The following is a 13237-nucleotide window of genomic DNA, read 5'->3' on the forward strand; positions in this document are numbered from 1 at the left end:
GCATCTTCTCATGTGCAAAGCATGAGAAATCAAAAGATATCATACATCTGGAGGTGCCCTAACAGTGTCAAGCCTAGGAAATGCAAAATAGAATTATTGCTACTATTGACAACCAACTCGAAAAGGAGGGAGGTGGTAGGTATGGCAAATCTTTTACTCTGATCCGTCATCTAGTCCTTTATGCCACTGTAGCTTTGATGTTCCAAGAAAAACTCTCAGAAGTATCTGTAAGAATCCTCCTGGCAGAACATTCCAGTCTTCACAGAAAGAATTTAAGAGTGTTGGTTGAGGTGCACACATCCACGTGGGAGGTAAGACAGGGGAGAGTTGGCTCTAGTGTGGCTGAAGTATCTCCAAACTGAAGCCAGACTGAATTCAACACACTGGCTTAGAAAAAATGAGGGGGTGGGGGGAGGGGGCGGGGGAATTCAGCACTCCCTTTCCACATGCTCCTCTCCCATACCTCCTTCTACATCAGGTCTGGTATTATGAGCAGTAGGAGAAAGGGATGCCGTTGTTCATAGCGAGAACCAACGAGATTCAGCATCATATAGGGCAGCATCTGCCTTTCTCTCTGCCTCTCAGAGCCATTCTCTGAATTACATCTGATGACTTCACAACCTTCTAATATTGCTCCTTCCTGATTCTGGCTGGTTTTCTTGCCAGAGAGTCTGTTGGACTTACTTCAGATTGATGTCACCTACTAATTGAGGAAACATTCCCCGAACCTGAACCCTGAGGCAACAGCAGACATGACACTTGCAGACCTTTCAGTGTAGCCAAGAAGAAATTGAAACACCCAGGCTGGAACTTGCTGGAGAAGTGAGTGAGGGAGACTCTCCCAAGAAGCCCCATGGTGGGGCAAGCAAGCTCAGGGAGCCGGTCAAGTGCAAAAATTAAGTCACTGATGTTACCAGTGGCGATGCTGAAGACAAAAACACATCTCTGGCTGATCAGTCAACTCTGCTCCTGACACAGAACAAATCTTCCAAAGGATTGTTAATGATCTGGCTGATTTTTCACAAAAGCTAAAATGGGATATGACGTAAGTAAAATCACAGATTTTTAAGCCAGTCCACAGACTCCTGGAGAGAAAAAGGCCCAAAGCAAACCATATGAGACGTGGCTAAAGCTTGTTTCTTCATGCAGTTCACTCTGGAAGATAGAATCATCTTCGAAGAGTCTCATGAAATCTGTTTTTAAGAACATTTTCATTCACAGTGCTGTAAACGAGAATCTTCCACATCTGTAAATGCTGAGTGTTGGATGTTACTCTGCTGCTGTTTAGGTGGGTGATTTTTTCTGAGGTGACCATATTATATTTTGTCCATTAGGTTTTATCTTATGACTCATTAGAAGCAGTTACCTGGTGTGCTGTGTTGAAATGAATTCTGAAGCTGTAACCAACACTGCAGGAGTGATTGTGACAATCTATGAGCAACGTCTGTCATAGGTGAGAGGGTGTGGGTGACGGGAACAATGGCAGATATATTCCATCTTTTGAGTGGATGTTCTAAAATTCCTTTGAATTCAAAACTTTGGCACTTATTTTTTTAATGTGTTATATTGCATATGTACAGTATAGGAAGCTGTTTAGAAATACTTATCATGTGAATAACTGGAGTTAAATATTACATGCCAAAAGCAAATGCTCCAGAAACACAAAAAGAGTGAGAAGCAGGGTATAAAAGCAGTTTTATTGAGAAACGCATCCCACACACATCTCTTTTATGATGTCCTCATTTTATCCCCTGAACAATCAAGAGGCGAGCAGAACATTTCCACCTGGAAAAAAGAAAATACAGTTACCGTCAAGATTTTCAATCAACAGTGAATCGTTGCTAACTGAGCACATACTGTTGTAGAAAAGGAATTAGTAAAAAATGTTATTCTGACAACTTATTGATAAACACACAACATGGCTAGGATAGCAAAATCTGGGGAAATAATGATAAAAATGGCTAATATTTCTAAACACTTTACAAAATGCTGAACCCTTTACACAGTGATGATGATGAATTGTTCACATTTATTGAGTACTTACCATGTGCCGGGCTCAATTCTAAAAGCATTTCATACATAACTCATTTCATAACTTTCAATGAGTTTTCATTTAACTTTAATAAATTCATTATCTCATTTAATTATTGTGACAATCTTAAGAATTAGGCATTATTTTTATCATAATTTTACAGATAGGAAACTGAGGAAACAAGAGGTCAAGTGACTTACCTAAGGTCACATGGAGGTAAATGATGTCAGCACTTGAATCCGGTGCTGGATAATCTCAGTCCAGAACCCCTGGGCCTAAATCATTACACAAAAGGGCAGAGCAGAGTAAAATCCTTCCAAAAGAAGCCTAACAAGTCTGAACTCCTGAAGCTGAGCAAAGCCAGAGTGTGAAGCAGGGGCCATTTCAGGAGCTGTACCCGGACCTTTACTAACAAGACTTTTGCTTCCTCCAGACTTCAGAGGAAAACTCTGAAGAGCTGCTCTTGGCTGTTGACTTGGCCCGTTGTCAGACTTTCACAATTTGAAGATCTTCCTATGTGATTTGGGAGGGGATTAGGTAATTCAAACATCAAGTGGAAGTTCAGACAGTTTGCCCAATCTACTCTGTCATTGGGGAAGAAAAATTATAATGTCATCAAAGTCGAGTCAAAATTTGAGTTCTATAAGGGTGTTTTTGTCTTGGTTTTGATAGCCTGTGTACTGGGCGTGAGCCCAGCTGCCAGCTGGTCTAGCCACAGATTGGGGTATGATTACCTGTGCCCCAGCAAATCCTTTACTTTTGTCTCCTCTGTTTTAAAAGGCTCTGCTACTGCCTACAGTCTCCTTTCCCTCCTCCCAGTCTTTTGCTGGGGGCAGCACATAGTGTTCAAAGACGATGAGGAAGCGGTCAGTCTGCTAGAGAAATGGAATTATATCCTATTCTACTCCAAAGGTCACATACAACTCCAGCATTGAAAACAATGAGTTTACTAAAGTTGTTTCATTGGCACAGTCGAATTTCTTTCTTTCAAATGTGGAGGAGCCAGGCAGGCTGAAGAATAAAGTCTTGACTTTTCAGAGGTTTTCTCCACAAGACATTGACTTAGAGTCTTGAGCAGGCATTGAAGAAAAAAAATTGATGTATATTTGGAGAGAAATATTTAATAATGGTTTGATAAGAAGAAGAAACCCACTTCTTCCTCTATACATAATGAGCATGGTTAATGACACCTCTTCTAGTTGGAATTTTACAAAGGATTCCATTTGCAAATAGGCCTTCAGAAAATGTTTACCTGATGGCTACAAAGAACACCTAGACTTTCATTATAAAATGTTCATATAAGGAGCTCCCAAACCAGATATTTAACTCTTTCCAAAGCACATGACATCAGTTGTGTCTCCCTGTAAGATAAGAGGTTGAGTCAGTCAGGATTCCAGCAGAAAACAGATGGCACACTCAGATTGGGTAATTCAACATGAGTTTAATAAATGCATATTTACAAAGGTGTAGAGAAGGATTTGGGAAACCACAAGGAATAGTGTTCTACTGTGGGGAACTTACATCCCAAGGCCTGGAAGGTAAAGTTAGGGTGTACTTACCAGAAAAAAGGGAGAGAGAAAGAGGGAGATGGAAAGAAAACAAGAAGCCAGGTGCCAGGGACTCTGGAGTTTTGGTCTAGGTTCACTCTTTACAACCCCACAGAGTGAGAACCAGGAGAATAAATACGAGACATCATCCTCTTTTCTTCTGGTTTGCTGCCCATGCTCTCCAGCGGAATACCCAACAGAAGCTAGCCTCCCAGGGCACAGAGCAGAGTAAAGAACAGAACTGAGGGAGAGTAAAGAGGAGCAAAGGGAAGATGTCTATCAAACAGATTTTTTCCAAGTGCTGCTTTGCCTGAGGCAGAAGGAGGGAAAGGAATGTGGAGCAAAAAGAAAGATGGGGGGAAAAAAAGCCAGGCCTATGCACTGGGGTCTCCGCCTCCATGACTGTGGCTTGACATAACCACCAGTCAGAGCAGGCCTACTGAGAGCCCTGCCTCCTCCCTCCTGAAATCTGCACAAGGTTCTTCTCTTGTACCTTGTCCCAGGGGGCTCTGGTCTTATCCACTGTCATAAATACCACTGCTTCCTGCCCCCGAAGGAGCAATCTGATAGTAGTTTAAACTATTAGCTCTCTCAAAGCAACTTGACTTTCAACAGGGCATGCTTGAGGATGCCACATTTCCTAAGACTCAAAGGGATATATCAATAAATCCAGGCACTTATTACACACTCTGAACAATATGGAGAGTCCATATCAGATACTTACCCATATCCTCGGCTGATCTGCTTCGTGCTAGGAGCTGTGGGAAATATAAAAGGCAAAGGAGGTGGAATATTTTTAAGGAGGTACCTCCAGTGGAATTGCAGGTATTTTTCTGCAGAGTTCCCTTCAAATCGTGTTGTGAATTCTTCTTGTTTTGCTTACTTCTTGGGCCTCCTCTCCTGGTCCTTCCCTTTTGAGCTCATTGTGAAGTGGTCAACAAGTTTTTCCTGGGCACCTTCTGTGTGTCAGGCACTGTTCTGGACCCTCTAGAACTATGTCAGAGAATTCAGAGAAACAGCCAATCTGTACACAGGTTTCTGGACAATGACCTAAATTCAATTCCCTCTGATATTCAAGATCTTTAAAGAGATCTTTATTCTTTCCTCATGGAGACTCAATTCTCGACTCATTTTATGTTTCACAATTTCATGCTCGTAAATGGCAATATAGGCTTCCTGTATTTGCTCATTCTACATGTGTTAGACTACACAGTCCCATTCAAACACTGTACCTTTTCATGTCAAAATCATTACCAGATTTCGTTATCGAGATCTAAGAATGAAATTAGACTTGATTTTATCTGTACCAGCATTAAAAGCATGACACTAAAGACATATAAAAGTGGCATAAATCTGAAACTCTGAAATAAGGGCTTTTGCTTGAAGAAAAGAAGTTTTAAGGAAAAACAAAGTGTATTAACCAACTGAATCAAATAGGATGATTGGTTTCTTGTCTACTTGACAGACTTCAAGGCCAAAGATAACGTGGGATATCGTCACGATAGCCACAGTTGAGTTATTTGGGCAGGTGAAATCAAAGAAGGAGCATTCCAGATGGCACTAACAGTGTGAGCAGGTGCAGAGGTGCACAACTTACTGTCATATAAAGGGCTTGGGGGGAATAGAAAGATTTGACTAGGAAGGAAGATTGGATCCTGACAGTAATGAATCTTTAAAGTCTGCCAAGGAGTATGACAGATAATGGGAAATATTTGAAGGGTTTTGTTTTATTTGTTTTTTAACCTAGGAATGAATAATCAGAACTATAGAGATATAGTCATCTTGAGTTAGAAATAGCAAGGTGACTTGGCAGATTGCAAAGACTTGGGTGAAGTGGCTGAATGTGGAATTCAAGCTATGTAGGTAAAGTGACAGAAAGTTCAATAAGTACTCAGAAATTCTACTGACTATTTAAACAGGATAAAGCCTTAGAAATTTAAGAGAATACCATTACCAGAGATGGAGTCTGCAACCCAGTTCTATGTCATCCCATAAATAGTGATAAAGACAGACAAAAAGGGACAGGACGAGTGCACATGTCTGAAGGCATATGTGAAAGAGACTGAGGGAGAGAGAGGGTGGGGGAGGGAGGGAGGTGGTGTGCAACTCCACATGGTTCTGTGTAAAATACAGTCCAGTGGGAGGCAATTTCACTGTCACTCTCACTGTCACTCAATCATCCTCTAGCCAAAGTTAGTAATCATTTACCTGCCCAACATCCCAAGCTTCAATAAAGCTGAAGCATCCATTACCTTTTTGAGGTTGAAGAGAGGCCGACAATCCACGTCAAGATTTGATCCAAAGTGCAAAGCAATGCTGATGAGAAACATAAAGCCCAGATTACTCATCTCTCTTGTGTCACTGCCCCACTCTTGTGGCCTTGTGATCCCTATCATGTTGCTGCAAGTTATCACACTGAATCAAGCACTGCCAGATTGGAATGGTAGAGTGGATAATGGGCTTCCCTTTTCTAACAGACCTTGTCCCTCAGGTACGGTCAAGAAATGATTTGCTCTCAACTCACTAGAATGTAAACTCCATGAGAGAAGGGACCCGACCTGCTTTTGTCCACTGCCATACATCTCTGGTACACGGTAGGTACTTAGTTAGCATTTAATGGATAAATGATTGATTTAATGAATAAAGTCTAGATAAGCCTTTATTTATGTACATACAATTTATGTTAAATAAATATATGCCTATATATAAATATTATATATTACACATCACACACACATACATCATGGTAGTTAATCACTAGAACTTAGCTCAAAAATTTAAACCACATGTTCAAAACAGGTAGATAATTATGTGAAAATAAAAACTAAACTTTGGACATAAGATTTATGAACTTCTAGAACAAATGGCTAGTAGAATCACCTTTTGTTGTTAGTTTTTTAACTTTGAGGTCATCATATTTCATTGGTAACCTCATTTTCCTAACTGTTCCAAAACTCCTGCCCTCGTAACAGTTTTCACTGTAAAATCTCAGTAGGAAGATTGCAGGCAATAGACAGTGAAGCCAGATAGGAGGACACTCGTCTCAGTTGTACTGAGTCTGAAGGATGCTTATAGCTGTAATGTGCCCCCACTAAAGTCCCCGCTTCTCCAGGGAGGGCTGGGTACCTTAGGGTGTCTCCCGCCTGGCCAGCTGTGAAGGCCTGCAGCTCGGGAAGGTGGCTTCTTTCTCTCCAGAAGGAATTTCTGCCTCTTCCGCCTCAGTCAGGACAGTCCCCTGTTGTGGGGGTTCTTTTTATCCAGTTTTCAGTTTTCTCTCCAGGGTAATTTTTCCAAGAATAGCTGTAACCTGGTTGTGTTTGTGGGAGGAGGTGAGTTCAGAGTCTGCCTACCCCGCCACCTTGACGAGATCCCTCAGAAGGAAGACTGAACAAAGAACAATTCGGGACGAGAAAGAAGTCCAGCAGGAAGAACTGAGCACGGCGTCTTGCTTCTCCTGTGGCCCCTCTCTGTGGAAGAACACCTCTATCCACCAAGACCCCTAAACTGGGAAACCAAGAGTCCTGCTGCGAGGTCCCTCTCACTCGCTTGGCCCGCGTTCAGACCCTTACCAAAACTTGGTGATTTCACAGTGCTTTCCAAATTACGCCCAGCGGGGTGAGTCGGAGACGGAGGGCAGGGGCTCCACTTCAAAAAAAAACAGCACTGCCACGGTTCCAAGTAAAATTGCAAGATTTTGTTTGATAAAAAGAATTCCACCGTGGGAGCAAATTTTTGGAACCTTTAACACTTCTCTTTTGTGTCCGTCACCTCTTCTCCATCCTCCCGCCTTTGTCGTCGGTCAGTCCTTCATCATGTGCAACTTGGATTATGACAAAGGCCCACGTGCTGATGCCCTGCCTATGGTCTTCCTCCTTCCTGCTCCTGCTCCATTCTTTTACCAGAAAATCATTCATTTTCTTCCCTCCTCAAATTGCTTCAATGGTTCCTTTTTGAAGCCGTATAAAACACTAAGTACCTTTGCATAGAAACCAAAACCTCTATAATCTTTTTGTTTACCTGTCCAGTTCTTCTCCCCCAACTCACCCCTTCCCCTATCACTGCTACCACAATGCTATCATAATATTATTCTCTGTATAATGTTGTTCTAGGACAACATGGAACCCTTGTCTCTGTGCCTTTGTGCTTTCTGATCCCTCTGATTGGAAAGCCTTTCTTCTTTGTATGTCCTGACTCCTCTTTAAAATTTAACTCAAGCACCGCCATCGCTGGGGAACCTTTTTTAACAACCTAAGATGACCAAGACATGACTACACTTTGGGAACCACATGGCAAAATATCTTTTTTTAGAAACCCCAAGTTCTCATCTTTCTATTGTTTAAAAGCCATTTATTTTTACTTAAGCGTCTCAATGTATCTATTTTATGACGTTCAGCTTTGAGGAAAATATAAGGATGATAGAAATCTGTGTCTTCAGGAATTTACGGTCAAATTGTGGAGCTAATTTATGAAATCTATCAGGCCTTTCCAGAGGGGATATATATATCTTTGTCACCAACCCACAAATTCAGGAAGACCCTTAATATTGAAGGCTGGGCGACTGGCCAGTCTGACTCACTTACCAACTGACTCACTCCCTTGTGTAAGGTACTTTGTGATGGAATATATGTGTGATCTCATTTAATTATCATGATTATTACATAAGAAGGAAATATAATTATTATTACATATCAAAGATCTTATTATTCTAAAAAATAGCAACTTTTGGTATTAAAAAATGTAAAATCTGTTTACACCGAGGGTCTACAATGGTTAAGGAAAAAGCAATGCAGCCAAAACAGTAGCAGAGTGGATAAACTTGTGACATTGACATTGTCCAGTTAGCCCTGAACCAGCGAAACCCTGGGCCGCCGCAGCGGAGCACGCACGCGAACTTAACCACTCAGCCATGGGGCTGGCCCCAAGTGTTTCTTAACTTGACCATTTTTTGCAATTTATGAGACCTCCCTCTTTAGAGTCAAAGGCCTTCCTAGTCCTTGTCCTGATCCAGAAAACTCTTGAGCTCTGTGGAGTGGTGGTGCGTGCTTTGTAACACTTAGAGCACGTGTAGTCTCCTCCTGCAGGGCGATGCGGCTTTGTTTCGCCTCGTTCCATCCAGGCCCCTGATTCTGCCATCAGCAACGGCCTAAGCTGCGTTATAGAGTCATGTAGTGGTGCACTGGAGATGTAACTGCCCTGGGGCTCTGCCACTTGAGTGGCCACACGCTTCCTCTTCTCCCAGGGCAGCTGCCTGCTCTAGTAGGACCCAGGCCCTACTACCTGGCTCTTTTCTTCTCTGTGGCTCTAATCACCTAAAACTCAAAAGAAAATGCACAGAATGGGATGGGAGGCTGATGAGCTAAAACTAACTTAGCATAGTAACATCGCGGGTGCTTTGTTACCCTCTTTTGATGCCCTTTGCAACTAGAATGATTATTGAACAACTGTACTTAGGTATTCAACATGGTAGACAATTTGCACTCTCTCCTAACTCCATTTTAAGGCGACAATGCCTCTATTCCTCATTACTATCAATCCAAATGTATGCGGGTAGATTTCTCAAATTGTTGGAGGGGTGGACCATCTATCCCAGAAGTGGTGAGATATGGCATATTGGAGTCCATTTTTATTTGCTGCTTCATCATAGAGCTTCTCTTATTCCAGTAGCAGATTTTTCTTTGGGTATGCACTCCCCTTATTTTTAGTCCATGTGGTCTGTGGTCTTTGTGAGATGCTACCCCAAACTCCAGGGATGGTGCACGTCAACTAAGCCAGAGTCAATTCGTACACCAAAATCTTTTGGCGATGACAGTCATTTCAGGGCTGGACACGTGGTCCCAGCCCATGAAGTCAGAGTGAATTTCTGACTTACAAATGGGTCTGACTCACCCGTTTGACTTGGGTCTGAAAATATCCGAGGTTGGAACAACTGCAGCTGTCTTGTGATCATGTGGGACTGAAAATGAAATGGACATAATAAATAGAGGACAGTAGAGGAAAAGCTGGTTCTGAGGGTACTGTTTGAAGTCTGAATGCAGCTCTACCTGAAGGCATATCTCTCCCCAGACTTTCCACTAATAGAAGCCAACATATTTCCTTTTTAAAAAGTTTATTTAAACCACGTTGAGTTGGGCTTTCTGTCACTTGCAACAGAAAGAGTCCTGTTTAACACTGGCTGACACTGTGCTGAGTTCAAACACGCAGGTGGTTAGTCTGCTGTAGGGCTTTGAGCCTGACATAGATCTATAAAAAGCAAATGTGCTTCACGGAGAGTTTCTAAGAAGCTGCTCCTTGTGTAAGAGAGGCATCATATTGACCCCTATTTCTGCTATTAAATATCCTTCCCTTTTGATCACTTAAATTTAAGTTTTACTCTCACTTTTAAAGAGCATTCAATATTTTGAAATAACTTTCTTTACTAAAGCAACCACCAATTAGTTATTATTTGTTCTTTTACCATTCCATACCTCAACTTTGTTGTAATAAATAATACTGTCTTACCTAAAAAGTTACTCTTTTCAACTTACAGCTGAGGTATCCAATTTCTCACCCAATTGTCTGAGATATTCTATCGTTTATGTTGCAATTGTGGGAAAGAGTCCAGTTAATGAAACACTAATTAATCCTTAATGAGTACAAAGATTCTTTCGTCACATCATCTTGGACCTAGACTTATTTTAAAACAGATTAGGTTCCTACTTCTTTTCTGTTCTCTTTAGGAAACAACCAAGCAAGCCGTGTGTGGCATTTTTGTCTCTATGATCTAATTTCAACCTCATTATAGTGCCATTAGGCAAAAGCAAGTATGTTTTTAAATAAATGTCACTTGCCATAAGAGGCTGTCTACCTAGACAGTTCACTCACCCTCAGTGATAAAGAATTCAGAATATTTCAGTAGTACTTACAAAAAATAAAGAGTACAATAGAAAAAAGGAAAAACTTTTCATGCTTGTTTTTCCTATGAATTTTCAAGTGGTTTCTATAGAAATGAGGAAAAAATGGCAGTAGCAAGTACAGTTACGAAATTTAAAGGTGAGAGTCATAGTTTCCTTCTTCTATGAAAAAATAATAAAAACATTAATAATAAAGGCTGCTTTCTCCCCAAGGAGGAAATATTTGGCTACTTTTAGAGAGGCAAATATTTTAGAATGTCTTTAAAGTATAAAATAAAACCGTTTTCATTCTCAGGAAAGGTTATTCGATATGGCTGTGTTTCCCCTTCTATGCATATCCTCTTTAATGAGGTAATACTGGCTGTCCATTTCCTGTCTGGGGACTTTTTGCAAAGATAGATATATTCCAAGTGTGTTTATTTACCAGCTACCATGACTTTCTTCAATTCCCAGTAGGAATTTTTTTCCACCCACAGACCGTAATGAGGGAAAAAGAAGTGTTAAAAATACAACTGTGTCCCTTATCATCATAAATGAATTGCTTGTGTGCTTGCTTTAGCTAACAAATTTTCAGTTTTTATCAATTGATTTTCTGAATCTTTCTTCTTTTAGATTTGAGCAAAGCAAATGAAACGTCAGCTCCCCTATCACAGCCTCTAGCCATATGACAGGATTTGAGCCCCAATGTCCACGGGAAGAAAACTCTTTTTTTTTTTTTTTAAGTAGGGTGGTTTTTGTGTGTTACCTCTCTCGGCCAGGAGTCTTTTTTCTTTTTTCTTTACTCTTTCTTGGGCATCTTTTTTTTTTTTTACTTCCCCCTTTTCCACACAATCCCAGAAAATCTTTTGTTCACTGTCAGGTCAACAAGAAGCCAAATTAAAAACTAACAACTTTTGAATTTCAACAGCCAGACAAAGTGAATGTTGACTAAGGAACAGAAAAAAAAGACAAGGAGGGGAAAAGACCCCAAGGAAAGAAAAGGGCAGCTGAGGGATTTGGAGGGCAGCCGCTCCGGAGGGGCGAGGCTGCCTCTTTTGATGTGGGAGGTCTGAGCACAACCTGCTGAGACGCTCCCTGGGACATCTCATTAACCGTGTCATCAAAGCCCCCTCAGGTCCAGCGAATCATAACATTATCTCTGACATTACCACACAGATACAAGGTTCCCGAGGCAGTCTATAAACATGCCTGTACGAACCAATTCATCGTGGCTTGACACCCCGGCAAGGGCTGGATGCCCTTTAGTGAGCTCCGTGAATTGCCCCAGTCATTCATCAAAGTTTCTTGGAGTGCATTTCACACAGCATTAAATTTAATTAAAGCAACATTGACTGCATTGTAATCCTCAGGAGGCTCTTTGTCAGAAGGATCTGGAACACTTTCAGCTGAAAATATCTATTGTTTTCCTGGAGTTTTTCTTGGTTGTTGGGTTTGGGGTTTGAACATTTTTTTTAAAGGTTGGATATCCGGATCAGATGGAAGTGATGGTGACTTCCCTTTCTTTACTCTTTTCTTTTCTTTCTTGCTTCTTCTTTGGCTGCTTCTTCTTCCTCTTCTTTTTTTTAATTTCCCAAATCAAAAAACCTCAGAATTTGTTATCAAAGTCATTTCAAGATAATGACTCACAGTAAGTTAAGTAGCTCTAGGACTCCCATAATGCCGCCTGCACACATTATTAAGAAAGCGGGCTGCACAAGTGCACAAAGACACATTCCCGCACAGACATGCCTCACCTCTGCACCTACGTGGATGAAAAAGCCCAGCAGACTTGGAAGGCTCCACACAAGCATTGCATTTCAGTTCGAAATTGCTGGGAAGATGCGATTTTAAAATCTGAATGTTGTGCAGTTAGTGGTTAACTGTACTTAATTCTCCTAGACACTTGGTGTCCTTAGTGATGTTTTAAAATAAAAGGGCTTCATAGGTGGGGCTAAGGAAAAGAAATGTCTTTTCTTTTCATCAGCAAAGAAAATTCGATGGCAAGGAGAGCAGAGCTTACCCAAGAAAGTCACTGAGCTATCCTGATATCCTTTAGTGCTTGTATCGCAGCTGAGTTGTTTACGGAGGGTGTGAATATGTGTGTGTGTGTGAGTGTGTATGAGTGCATGGTACCACGGGGGCTAGTGAGACAGGAAGGAAGAAGGAGAAAAACGAAGAATAAAATGAAACTTATGAGGAATTTCAGAATATGCCTTCACCACGTGATATTTTCTAGCTACTTTTGAAAAACATATGGAAGCAAAACCTGATTCTCTCTCTACACCTACTTTCACAAAAGTATGCAGAAAAATCCAAGAATTAAGGCCAAATGATACAATTTAAGTATGGCAATTTAGGACGAGTAAAATATGGCTTAATCAAGATCAGATTGGTCTGATTGGAGAGTTAACATTTTCCTTTCAGGGACACTTCACACTAATTTTATTTGTTCTCACGGTTGTGTGATTATTTTGGATGACTTAATTTCTCCATTAAGCTTCCATGTGTTCAATTCCATGAATTCAGTGAATTAGCCCTAGTAGGCATTATTAGGGAAACTTACATACATTTAATCTATTTTGCCAGCAAAGAAAACTTACTTAAATTTTATGTTTCAATTTCTCGGTCTGCAAAACGAGGATAATAAGATCTATCTTATTGAGTTCCTAAAGACACTGTAAAGATTACACAAAATAATGTATATGAGAGTTCTTTGAATACACTAAATATGCTTTATAATTGTAAAGTGATTTTTAAAGTAAAATATCAACTAAGAAAAGTAGCAACAG

General features: G+C 40.8%; 1 long non-coding RNA gene across 1 annotated transcript; it reads left to right on the top strand.

Moving 5' to 3' along the window:
- Nucleotides 1-754: 754 nt before the first annotated feature.
- Nucleotides 755-8267, top strand: LOC138923328 (uncharacterized). The gene is made up of 4 exons (XR_011436803.1): nt 755-1045; nt 1335-1453; nt 6071-6173; nt 6860-8267. It is a non-coding gene; the product is annotated as an uncharacterized lncRNA (long non-coding RNA).
- The last annotated feature ends 4970 nt before the right edge of the window (nt 8268-13237 follow it).

Source organism: Equus caballus, chromosome 3, assembly GCF_041296265.1.
Source record: "Equus caballus isolate H_3958 breed thoroughbred chromosome 3, TB-T2T, whole genome shotgun sequence".
NCBI lineage: Eukaryota > Metazoa > Chordata > Mammalia > Perissodactyla > Equidae > Equus > Equus caballus.